This window comes from Chlorocebus sabaeus, chromosome 3 (assembly GCF_047675955.1).
Source record: "Chlorocebus sabaeus isolate Y175 chromosome 3, mChlSab1.0.hap1, whole genome shotgun sequence".
NCBI classification, from domain to species: domain Eukaryota; kingdom Metazoa; phylum Chordata; class Mammalia; order Primates; family Cercopithecidae; genus Chlorocebus; species Chlorocebus sabaeus.
The window spans coordinates 88,575,795-88,588,425 of record NC_132906.1 but is presented as its reverse complement, the minus strand read 5'-3'; the positions used below and the strand labels follow the sequence as shown (position 1 = coordinate 88,588,425).

General features: G+C 39.9%; 1 long non-coding RNA gene across 1 annotated transcript; it reads right to left on the bottom strand.

The window, feature by feature from the left end:
• Positions 1 to 3,403: 3,403 nt before the first annotated feature.
• Positions 3,404 to 10,956, bottom strand: LOC103214768 (uncharacterized). The gene is made up of 5 exons (XR_012092689.1): positions 9,984 to 10,956; positions 7,767 to 7,930; positions 7,468 to 7,610; positions 6,964 to 7,072; positions 3,404 to 4,944 (listed from the first exon to the last, which is right to left on the bottom strand). It is a non-coding gene; the product is annotated as an uncharacterized lncRNA (long non-coding RNA).
• Between the last annotated feature and the right edge of the window lie 1,675 nt (positions 10,957 to 12,631).

The window sequence follows — 12,631 nt, the reverse complement described above, 5'->3', positions numbered from 1 at the left end:
CTGCCTTGCAAAGCTAAATGTACAAACTTTCAAAATATGAGTTAATTAAATTCACTTAGGATTTTCCTAAGGTAAGAAACCAAACATAACCTGGGGTGGGGAGGCAGGATATTAAAATCAAATTAATATTTCTGAGAACTAACCATGTTATTTGAATTCCATAGCATAACTTCAAACATGTCACTGAGCACACCCTTATATGAAAATCCCCATGGATTAAATCTGAGCCTCTGTCACATAAATCATAAACTATGCCATGCATTACACCTGAATGAATGGAAAAATCCCAAAACAAAATAACTAAGACCAAATAAAAGTAATAGCACGGCCTTTTGGTGAATAGGTAGGTATGAAAGGGGAGAGAATGTTACTGCCAAAATGTTAAATCAGAATTGTCTTAAACACAACAAAGTGTTTTTATGTGATTTTTCATATTTCTAAAAGACAGATTTTATTTCTAATGGCAACTTTTTTATTTTCCTTTCCTAATTTGAAATGTTAATATGAAAATGTATTATATGGAATATGAAAACAACCTTCTTACAAAAGATTATTAAATGTATCTGCCAGTTAAAAAAGCGTATCTTAATCTAAAAAGATAACATAAAAATTATAATAAACCTTAAGTGTTATTTTGTATCTACCATTGTTATTCCTATTGTTTAAAAAACGAGTTTGAAAGCAAACAGGTGCATTCGAAAAGGAAGTATGTTTATAAGAGATTCCTCTTGAATCCTATTAGTGAAGTCATATTTGATCTTATTGCTTAAATTATTGTCATGTTCTAGGGTATCATCTTTACACCGAGTAAGTTGAAATAAACACAATTTATAAAGCAATAGTTAAAAATACATTTCTCATAGATATGTTTTGTTTTATTCTTAGCTGTTATTGGGTGGTTCTGTTTTTAAAAGTAATTTGTAGTATCATATGCTCAATTTTCTCAGATTATTCAAAAGTTTCTTGGCAACAACATTCTTAAAATAAACGAATGGATTAATATGTAAAAATAAATGTTTAGGTAACGTACTTAGAAGAGCTTGCCCGCTGGAATATGAATAAGACCTTCAACAACTGACATTATTTCATCCAAAGAACAAAGAGAAACCAGGAAGTTGTCTGAATTTACAAGAAAAACATGTTTGCTTGTTTTTGTGTCTGTCTCCCTGCAGAGGACAGAACAAAGGTCAACAGACTTAGGTCAATGTAAGTCAAGACTTTCAGAATTATAGCTATACAACCATCAAAATGGCTGTGTTGAGGCATGGCGAGCTTCACATCACTGCAATTATTTAAGAGAAAATGGATAAACTAGATAAATTGCCTTTCTGCTAAAAGGAAAGTCTTTATGAGTTGGAAGTTGAACTAAATGACCCCAAAGGTCTCTCAGTATATTACATTCAACACACATTATGAGTAAGCCAAAGGGGTATCATTTCAGATGTGTGTGCACACATTTACTCAGAATTCATATAACTTGAGGAACCATGCTCAGATTCAGCTGCTTTTGGAAAAAAAATCGTGAGACCCATCCAGGCTAATACTAGAGGTAACTAAGTAAACATCTTGTAAAATGTGACATTCTGAATGTCCCTGAAAACGTTTAATCCTTTTCCGCTTCAATCGTCTCTTCCTCAGCTTACAGCATGTGGGTGTAACTCAACTAATATCTCTTGTGGTGCTTCCCCAACCCACCAGTGTTTGTGGAATGCATATACACGATTGGATTGCTTGGGCACATCCTGTTTCCCCAAGAATTCTGAAAAAGGTGAAGGGCAGAGAGTAGGTGAAGAGAATGGAGGAAGGGGAAGCAAAACAAACAGGTCCTGTGGAGGGAAATAAACCCCTGAGATTTTCACAGGAAAAGGAACATGCTTTAATTTGGCTTTAATACAACTAATATTCCCTCTGAGAAGCCTTTCCTTTCCCCCAGTTCTGATTGGGGACCCTGTCATGTGGTCTCCAGCCTCCTGGACTTCTTCCTCTCCTATCACCTTTGTCTCTTCTCCTATCACCTTTGTCTCTTTGCTGAAAGTGACTGTGTGAGCATCTGTTTTCCCTATGGAAGGTAAGATCAGTGAGCCGGGGCCTGTTTCCTGTTACAGAGTAAACACGCATCAAATGCTCACCGGGTATCCTGCATATGGTGTCTCAATGTCACATCAACTCTCTGAGGTGGCTGCTAGTTATGATGCCTCGGAGACATCTTAATACCGTGGCTAGGAGCAGGGACTTCAGAGCCAGAGGGCCTGGATTCTAACCCTTAGGCAAGGCAATTACTTCATCATGCCTCCATTTTGTTGTCTGTAAATGGGTCTAAAAATGGTGCTTACTTCAAAGAGTTAATGCGTACTAAATAATTTAATAGGTATGTGGCACTGTGAGCAGTGCCAGGCACAGAATAGATGGTACAGAAATGTTAGCTGGTATTACCTTCCATTTTGCTGATAAGTAAACTGTGGCTTAGGGAAACCAAGTCACAGGTGGTGAATAGAGAATTTATCTTACTCTTACAGGCTATATCTACAACACTGCCTTAAACGTAAAGTATAAAAATGTTTTTATTCCAAAAACAGAGAACAACCATAGGTAATCAGTAAGTGTTATTAGAGGGAAAGAATGGTAGAAACACATCTCCCTCAGTACAGCTGCCAAGGCAAGCTGGCCAGGGAGGGACAGGTGGAAGCCATGCCGGAGGACGGCAATGTGGCAGGGCAGGGATCCACAGACCCCAGGTGTCATGACTTTGAGAAGCTTGTCTCACTTGGAAGCAGCCTGTGAGACTTTGATGGTAGGCATTAATTCCTAGCATCTGACTACTGTTTAGAATGTAGTTTTTTCTTTCCTAACTAAGCATAATCATTACGCTCTTTTGATTTATAGCTCCATCTCCAAAAGAAACAATTGCACATACATATCAGTTAGTTAGCTGTGACACAGGAATCCTCGGGGATTTGTCATTACCCAAGAATTTCTGTCATTTCAGATGAATTTTCCACCATGTTAGATGCCAGGGACAGGCAACAGGTTCAATAAGCATACATTTACTCAACAAATGTTTAATTGAGCAACTGCTATAGATCAGACACAATATTAGATGTAGGCATTTATGATGCAAAGGTAGGCGAGACAAGTTACTTTTTAACTAAAATCTTTCTTTAATGGTTGGTGCAGGGGAGTGATTAATTACCTAAGGATAGAGAATATATCTAGATTCTCACCTTGTGGCATACATTAAAATTAAATTTCAGATGACTAAAATAATTAAGTGTAGAAAAAAACTAATGTAAACTATAAATGAATGATTTGGCTTATTGGTGGAGTAGATCTTTCCAAACCAATAAGCTCAGAAAAAAAAATTGAACATCATACAATGAGATTAACTCAAAATTGATATGTGTGTGAATCAAAATATCAAGATAATAACAAACCAGGAAAATATTTACAATAAATATGAAAAAGTCAGCAATCTGGAATCTGTCTTGCTGCTCAAAACCACACAGAGGCGTCTCGGAAGCCCAGCGTGTGGTCAGTTTATAACCAATCCCGCCACTGACTGCTTTACTCCAGGGTCTGGATTAATGCTGAAGTGCTCTGATGTGTGCTTAAGTTCTAATACTGGTTTTAGACTTTTTCCCCAAATCCCTACTGCTTGGTATTGGGTTTTATACCCAGTGGAATTCTTACAATGCTCCTTCCCCAACCTGGACCGTATCACACACCTGCAGAGAACAGCATAAACTGGTCAGTCCAACACAAACATCTGGTGGGTCACTTAGAACCATCTCTGAATTAGGGCTGACCTGGTCCCACTTTCTTGGTGACAACAGGAGTTATGTGATGGACACTCTCCTTCGGGAATGAGCTCTGCAAGTTTTCTATCCATCCCCAGATTCCTCCCCACTGGCCTCCTGCTAAGATGCAACTAGGTCTCAGAACCTAGCCTATCTGGGTAATGACAAAAGAAAGAAATCACCTATGTTTATTTTATGTTAAACAAAAAAAAAATTAATTTTTCTTTCTCAACTCAAAGGGTTGTCCTAGATTTCAGTTATAAAATGTGGAGTATTCAAAGGACATGAGAAACACGTGGAGTAGAGACAAGAGTTTGATCTCGCCTGGTAAAGGGTAGGCATTAGGCATGTGAACACCAGCACTCAGCATTTATAAAGTGCTTACAAAAACTAGGCAGTAAGCATCATGTGACTTGGACCTCTTAGTACATTATAAAAACTTCCCTTCCTCACAATGTGATAATATTTGCTATTTTTAAAGTTGCACTGTCTTTTAAAAGTTGCCATATTAAAGAAGAAAAAAATTAGGTGTTTGTTTCCCGTTGTGTACATTGCATTCCCTCCCGAAATTCATGTCAAATCAGAAAGTTGGGAGGCTTACTGAAGTGGAAACAGGAAATAACACCAATACACTTCTAACCCACAGGTTTCCCAGCCCCATTAAAATTCAGCATGTGGAGGAGGTGCTGGAGGGAACTAACAAGAGCGTCCTGTAACCCAGGAGGCCAAAGATCAGCCTCCTCCATTGATGGAAATTCCATTAAATGATGTTTATTTGTACCTAGGGTGAGGTTACTAATGGAAAGGCCTGCAGCCTGCAGTATTTAGTGTCATTTTGCAAATTTGTCAATGAATTACAAGATACATAACATCATCCTGAGTTGAGGCTGGGGGATTTTGTTATGTTTGAGGGTATGAATTTTTTTTTTTTGAAGGGCAGGATGTGAGAAGGATTGTTTTGAATATATTATTGAAACTCCAGTTCAATCACGAGAAAAACATTAGACAATTTTTAATACAGAGACATCCTAAAAAATACTTAGCCAGTCCTCCTCAAATTGTCAAGGGGATCAAAACAAGGGAAGTCTGAGAAAGTGTCGCAGCCAAGAAGAGTCCAGGGAGACGTGATGGCCAAATGTAATGTAGGATCCTGGATGAGATTCCAAAACAGAGAAAGGACGTTAGGTGACAGCTAAGGAAATCTAAAGAGACTATGGAGTTTTGATTAAAACAATGTATCAACATTGGTTAATTAATTGTAACAAATGTACCATGTTTTGTTTTGTTTTTTTTTTGTTTTTTTTTGTTTTTGAGGCGGAGTCTCGCTCTGCCGCCCAGGCTGGAGTGCAGTGGCCAGATCTCAGCTCACTACAAGCTCCGCCTCCCGGGTTCTCACCATTCTCCTGCCTCAGGCTCCCGAGTAGCTGGGACTACAGGCGCCCGCCACCTCGCCCGGCTAGTTTTTTGTATTTTTTAGTAGAGACGGGGTTTCACCGTTTTAGCCAGGATGGTCTCGATCTCCTGACCTCATGATCCGCCCGTCTCGGCCTCCCAAAGTGCTGGGATTACAGGCTTGAGCCACCGCGCCCGGCCAAATGTACCATGTTAATGTAAAGTGTTAGTAATAGGGAAAAATGTGAGAGGCTGAATGGGAACTCTCTATACTATCTTCTCAATTTTTTGGTATATCTACAGGTGCTCTGAAAAATACTCTTTACAAATTTAAAAAAGTATTATTCAGATTAAAGTCTGTTACTAAATCTTAAGCAAGATAAAGATAACTGACTGATACGTGATAATCACTATCCTTTTCAATATATTTTTTCTTTTTGTTGAGCAAAAAGAAATGTGACAACTTATATTCACATTTTTCTTTTTTATATTTACAGTCTTATGTATTTTATTGATAATTTTTTTCTTATTTTAAGAGTAATGATTTGCCATTGAGGAAAATTAAGAACATACAGGTAAAAAAGGAGAAAATTAAAATCCCATAAACACACACAAGTCAGATAGATTGAGTACAGAAAGGGTATCTCATCTGTTTGAATACCTGAGTTTATCTTAAGAATATACAACAAACAAATAATTTATAGAAACGTAATTTATAATGGCTGCATGCATTTCATTATATTATGGGCCATTCTTATTTGCTCAGGGTCTTATTTCGAGATATTAGAGTTCTTTATAATTTTTAAATTTTTTTCTAAACCCCACTCAGCTGAGCATTCTGTTCATTGTTGCATATATCTGTAATTATTTCCTTAGCATAAATACCTGGAAATGGGACTTCAGGATCAAAAGCTATGAATAATTTTAAGCTGCTTGTTAATGTTGCAAATCACCTTCCCAAATTGGTGCCATTGTATACTCCAATAAACTGTAAGTTCCCTTCATTAATCAAATCAGCCATACAACAAAAATACTTAAAGAGACCTTTCTGTATATCATGTTCTTGTCATAAAAAACTCAAAATATAAAATAGGCTACAAAATAACTTTCAAAAGGAACTCTTACAATCTTAAAATTACAGCATTTTGCACTAAAAAAATTGGTTTCTTTCCCTTGTTGCTCTGTTATGAAATGTAAATTAACATTATTAAATATGAAATATATTAAATAATGAAGGAACAGACATTTGTTGGAAGCTATATGTATTTTTTTCCACTTCCCCCAATAACTAGGCTTTAATTAAAATCCGTTTATAAGCATGTTTATTTTGATAAATTGGTAAATTGAAAATTGATCACTCGAACTCACTGTGTTTTATGTAAAACAGTAAATATAACATAATTATTGTAGAAGGAATTACTTTCAGCCAACAGAAGGAAGTGGGGAAAAAATGTTACTTCGTTCTCTGTAAACTGGCTTCCCTGGCTTTGACCCCCACCCCAGGGCACCAGCATTTTGGGGAATGCAATGTTAGATATTACTGTGTTATCCTCTGTCCCCAGGGCTTGTGGAGATCTTTCCAGGCCCCATGTGGTCCTTGCAGGTCTAGAGGCTCAGCCGCCCCCCGCATAGCCAGGGCGCAGGTTCCTGCAGGTCAAGGACCAAAGACCTCCTACTCCTAACTCTGGGAACAGCTCTTTCCTTCAGCTGGGCTCTAGGCCTGCTCTCCAAAGCCCACCAGGTGCGATCAGGGCAGTCTCGTTCTGCACATACGTACACTTCTGCAAATGAAAACCAGAGTTTGGAGGAGAAGCAGCTTCTGTTTTCCAGCTCTGAACAACTTCCTCAGGCAAAAGCTCCCAAAGCAATGGCTGCCTGCTGGAATCCTGAGTAGGGAAAACCATATATGAAAAAGAAGACACAAAATAGAGTTGAAGCCTGCCTCCCCTACCCTGTCTCCACTCCCCATACACGGAAGTGCTTGCTTGTCCTTAGTGTAGATGGTGTTATCAGCTCTCCTGAGAGGACTTCTCTGGTAATCTTAATACCAGAGGAATTGAGGAATTAGCAGATTAAGGGGAAAAGAAGTCTTTGAACAATTTAAATACAAGGAAGCTGTGTAGACAGCATGCTGGACTTGGAGTCAATTGAGTTCACAAAGTTTTATATCAGGATCTTCACATTCCATTATGGTTGTGCTCAGGCTTTGCTGCACAGTTTTAAGGCAAGGCGGTCTGCTGCGCTTTCACCTTTCTAGAGTGTCACCACGCACCTGACCTACCTCCTGGCCTTAGCTATGCAAGCTGCTCGTATTCATGCCCTCTGTTAGCTCCGGAAGAGTCTCCCGGACAGACATTGTTCCATCATGAGTGTGACATTACTTTCTTTACTTGAAAGGTGGCAATTAACACTTGCAGAGCTGTGCTGAGGGTGGGAAATACAGTTTTGAGGAGTAATTAGTTCACTGGGAAAGCATACTTTTCTACGTAAAAGGGTTCTACCCTCCCCCCACCTCACACTTAAACCGAATCCCCTTCCCCTCCCACATCCAGCCCTCTTTTGGAGCCAGAATTATCTCACCGTCTCTAGACTGTGTGTGCACGTGTTTCTGTGTCTATGAGTGTGCTCAGTTTGGTTCTGTCATAGTTGTGTCCACACTCATCTTCTTTATCAGACTGGATTCTTCCAAAGCCAGGCCTTCCTCTAATATTCACTCTTTCATTCAAATGATGTCATTTTTCCTGCTGTAAGGGAGATCCTAGGTAAGAAAGTGAACTAGACACAGGCAGCAAATATAGGCCATAGCAGGCACATAAATACATGTAGAGGATACTGATCCTCAAATCCCAAAACATAGCACAGTGCTTGGCACATACTGAATTCTGTTTGCTGAGCTAAGTTAAATAGTGGTTGTGTCTAAAATTGAATTTGGATTCTGATTCTTATCCACATCCTGCTCGTCATACATTAGGCAGCCCCTGCCCTAACATGTCAGTTTATTAACATTGTAAACAGATGATTCAGTGTAAAAAATGAACTTTATCCTAAAAAATGACACTGTACTAAAGGCATGTGACCAAGCTTTTCTTTTCTTTTCCCTTTCCTTTCTCCTCCCTCCCTCCCTCCCTCCCTGCCTCCCTTCCTCCCTTCCTCCCTCCCTCCCTCTCTCTCTCTCTCTCTCTCTCTCTCTTTCTTTCTTTCTTTCACTATGTCACCTAGGCTGGAGTGCCATTCTCCTGCCTCAGCCTCCTGAGTAGTTGGGATTACAGGCGGCTGCCATGATGCCCAGATAATTTTTGTATTTTTAGTAGAGATAGGGTTTCACCATGTTGTCCAGGCTAGTCTTGAACTCCTGACCTCAAGTGATCTGCTTGCCTCAGCCTCCCAAAGTGTTGGGATTCCAGGCTTGAGCCACTGTGCCTGGCCTCTTTATTTTCTATATGAGAAATTGCTCTCATGCTCCAAACAATAATTATGAGATAATAGTAGTAAAAGGAGATAATGACTGTAAAGAGATTACCTAGAAGTTAAATCTTATTTTGTGGGTGGGAACATGGAGCCTGGATAAATGAGAAGGGCCAATGATGTAAAACATCGATGTTGTCGCCTCTGTGCAACTATCATGAAGGAAATGCATCTGTCTCAAGTTCTTGGATAGTCTATGTATACCTTCATCATCTCAGCAATTACTATGTACAGATTACAAGATTTTCATATTCTGTCTTGAAGTGTATTTAGGCTACTTTAATCTTATATTCATATTCCTTCCAAGACTGTAGAGATTTTGGTGCAGGGACTTAATCTTTTACATCTCTTATATTAATAACTTCATTGAATGTTATATGAATTAATGAAGTGAATGAATACCTTTGATCCAGATTGAGTGCTACTTCTATTTGAATTTCTTAGCTATTCTCACTTTTCTTCACTTTGATCCTATTCACCAAATTTAAGAAAACCTATCAGCTGGATCCCTTTTACTGTCAAGAATTAAAATTTTCTTTTTTGGACCGCAACAGAATTTTGTTAGCAAAGATCTGAGCAAGGACCTATCGCATGTAAATTTAGCAAATACATACGGATGCCTATAAACAACTTGTTTTTATTTTATAAATCAAAGCACTAAATATTTTATTATTTTGTTCCTACACCATAAACAGAATCATTAACTTGACATATTTCAAAGAAAAGCATGTGAGATTGTGTAAGTAATCATTATATAGTCGCTGAAAATTAATCATAAACACTCTTCATTTATAAAAATTGACCCTGCAATATTTTGGGAAAGTTACCTCTTCATTTTGTCAGAAACAGAAATCATTTCAGATACTTCAAAGACATCTTAAAGATAAAAGTTTTAAGAAATCACAAATGACCATTCATAAAACAGAGTCATTGTGTCCCGATGAGAAGCCAATCATGTTTGGACAAATTTAGGAGATGACACGCTAGACCTAGCAACACCCTGAAGATCTTTTCACACATCATTTGGGATTTTTTTTTCTTTTATTTTTGATGGATGGATGAGCAAACTTAAGGAGTTAATGGGCAGATAAAAGTTGAAATGGGAAAGGACAGTAATGGTCAGGCCAGTTAAAAGCTCTTTCCGACACCAACTCCCAGCCCTGCCTCCCCAGTCGATCCCCCTGTGAACTTTTTGTGTTTCATTCATTTTGCTGGAATTGGAAAGGGAGAGGCCAAGAAAAGGCCATATCCTGCTTCATTGCCTAAAGCTATCCTGTAAGCGAGTTTAATGGGTTAGAAGTTAACACCAGTGACAGTTGTAAGAAAAGTTACCAAGTGTTTCCAGGGCCTGAAGAGACTCCCTGCGGCTCAGACTTCTTTGCGCTTCCTTCCACTTTCCTTTTCTCTTATCTATGGAAGCGTCCATGACAAACAGGGGGCATCTGTTAGGAAACAAAGCGGGGGGGCTGCTAGAAGTGAGCAAATCCCCCCAACCGCAGGGCCTGGCAAAGAACGAGTTCCAATTACAGCCGATTCAGCAGTGGTGATCAGGTGAACAGATAAGTACAAGCAAAGAGAAATCAAGTTTCCCTCAAATTTACAAACCATTGTTTCCCTTTATTTGTCCTCTAAGAGAGGGCCATCGTTCTCCGTGAGATGTGAGCCCTCTCAGTGACGCTCACTTTCTCTGTGTGGCTTTTATTGTGACCGTTTCTGAACATCGTGTTTTCACATGGTTCCTCTCCAAGTACCTTCCAAAGCACAGGAAGATAGTGACCACAGAAGAGTGGAATTCATCCTGCCAGCTGAGCACAAGAAACGGCTTTTTCCAACACTTCCTCCAAGCATCTGCTTTGTGATATATATTTTTTGACCCCTTTGTTCAAGTGTTGTATACAAGAGAAACATGCACAATTGGTAAGTCCACAGCTCACCGAATTTTCACAAGCTCTCGTGTAACCAGCATTCAGCCCAGGAGACTTGTGCGTTTGATTCCTAGGGCTGCTGAAACAGAATCTCACCAACTGGGGGGCTACCAACAGGAATTTATTGTCTCACAGTTCTGAGGCTAGAAGTTTGAAGTCAAGGTGTTGGCTGGACTGGTTCCTTCTGGTGGACATGGGGGAGAATCTGTCCCGTGCCTGTCTCTGAGCTCTGGTGATGGCTGGCAGTGCATGCTGTTCCTTGTCTCATTGATGCATATCCGCATCTCGGCCTCCAGCTTCACATGGCCTTCTTTCTGTGTGTCTGCATCTCTGGGTATCCTCTCTACTGGTCATATTGAATTAAACTTGATGATATCTGCCAAGATCCCATGTCCAAATGAGATCACATTTTCAGGTACTAGGGATCAGACTTCAACATATTTTTGGCAGGGGAAAGGAGGTGGAATACAATTCAATTCATAATAATGACTATTCCAGATACTCCCCCATCCTCCCTTCCAGTAAACACCCCCACCCCTAAGGGCAGCCGCTTCTGACTTCTGATAGCATACATTTCTTTTCTTTTAAGTTTATTTAAATCGTGCATATCGAGTCTTTGCACTGTAATGTGATCTTTAAGGATGGCTTTCCAAACTTTAGGAGTCACTCAGGTTCCCTGAATGGGTCTCACCATTGACATTCCTGAATAGCAATCTACTACATAAACAGCAGATAGTTTTAAAAGTCAGATAATCTATCATAAAATCCCTTATTTCAAAAGAGAAGAAAGCAAAGTTTCTTTACTGCAATACAGCAGTCATTCTATGGAAGTGGTAAAACTTTAAATGAATGCATCAGATACATTCATGTCAACCTCCTGACATGCATAGCATCAGGCCGTGGACAAGAAATGTAACCGTCTGTATTTCTCAACAATGCATCCACTTTCTTATTTTAAGCCATTACTCCGTGAGGACAGGAGAACCTTAATCTCAGTCAATTTTGTGTTTCTTTCAACTTTTCTTGGGAATTGTGTCTTAGCGTGGAAAGGGGACCCCAGAGAGGGTTTGTGGCTCTCTCAGGTCACCTGGCTTTGCAGGTATCTGCTGGGATGTCTATGGGCCTCTGTGATTTTAGGCTGGCGATAGACCTGTGTGCCGTGAAATGATGCTAGTTTCTGTCCGTCGGCCTCTCAGGTCTTGTAGCTCTACTTCTGAAGACCCCGAGAATCATCCTGTGACTTCTATACCATTAAGAGTCCTGGAATCACTGAGGCCATTTCTTTTTTGATATCTGCCTTGGGTTTTCACCAAAAGAGCCTTTCTTGGGCTTTGCCACCTGCCCAGAACTTGCTGGGCGGCACCCTGTGGAGTCCCCTGCCTGAGCCTCTTTGACACGTCTGCTCTTATTCCAGCCCCTTGCTCTCGGTAGTCCGCCCAGCCCAGGGAAATCTTTTTCTAGCAGAGAGGGAGGACAGCTCTATCTTACTCTATCTCAATCATTCTCCCAATCGTTTTGTCTAAGCCTCAGATCTTCTAAGTTCCTTTGAAGATTTTTTTTTAACACAAGGTCATATTTTAAGCTAATAAACACACCTGGTTGAGTAACTTTGGACAAGTTAATTATTCTAATTAAAGACTACCCTCTTCGGTAAGGAAGAATTAAAAACAGTATCCACCTCACAGGACTTTTTTTTTTTTTTTTTTCTGTAGAGGGGGTATAAATTAACTGAGTTGACCTGTATCAACGCATAGAACTGTGCCTGGCACATACAGAGTCTCTATAGTGGAAGTTATTATTATTGTTGTTATCTTGGGATGGAGTCTCGCTCTGTTACCCAGGCTGGAATGCAGTGGCACAAGCTCGGCTCACTGCAACCTGCGCCTCCTGGATTCAAACAGATTCTCCTGCCTCAGCCTCCTGGGTGGCTGGGATTATAAGCACCCACCACCACGCCTGGCTATTGTGTGTGTGTGTGTGTGTGCGCGCGTGTGTGTGTGTGTGTATTTTTAGTAGAGATGTGATTTCACCATGTTGGCCAGGCTGGTCTCGAAC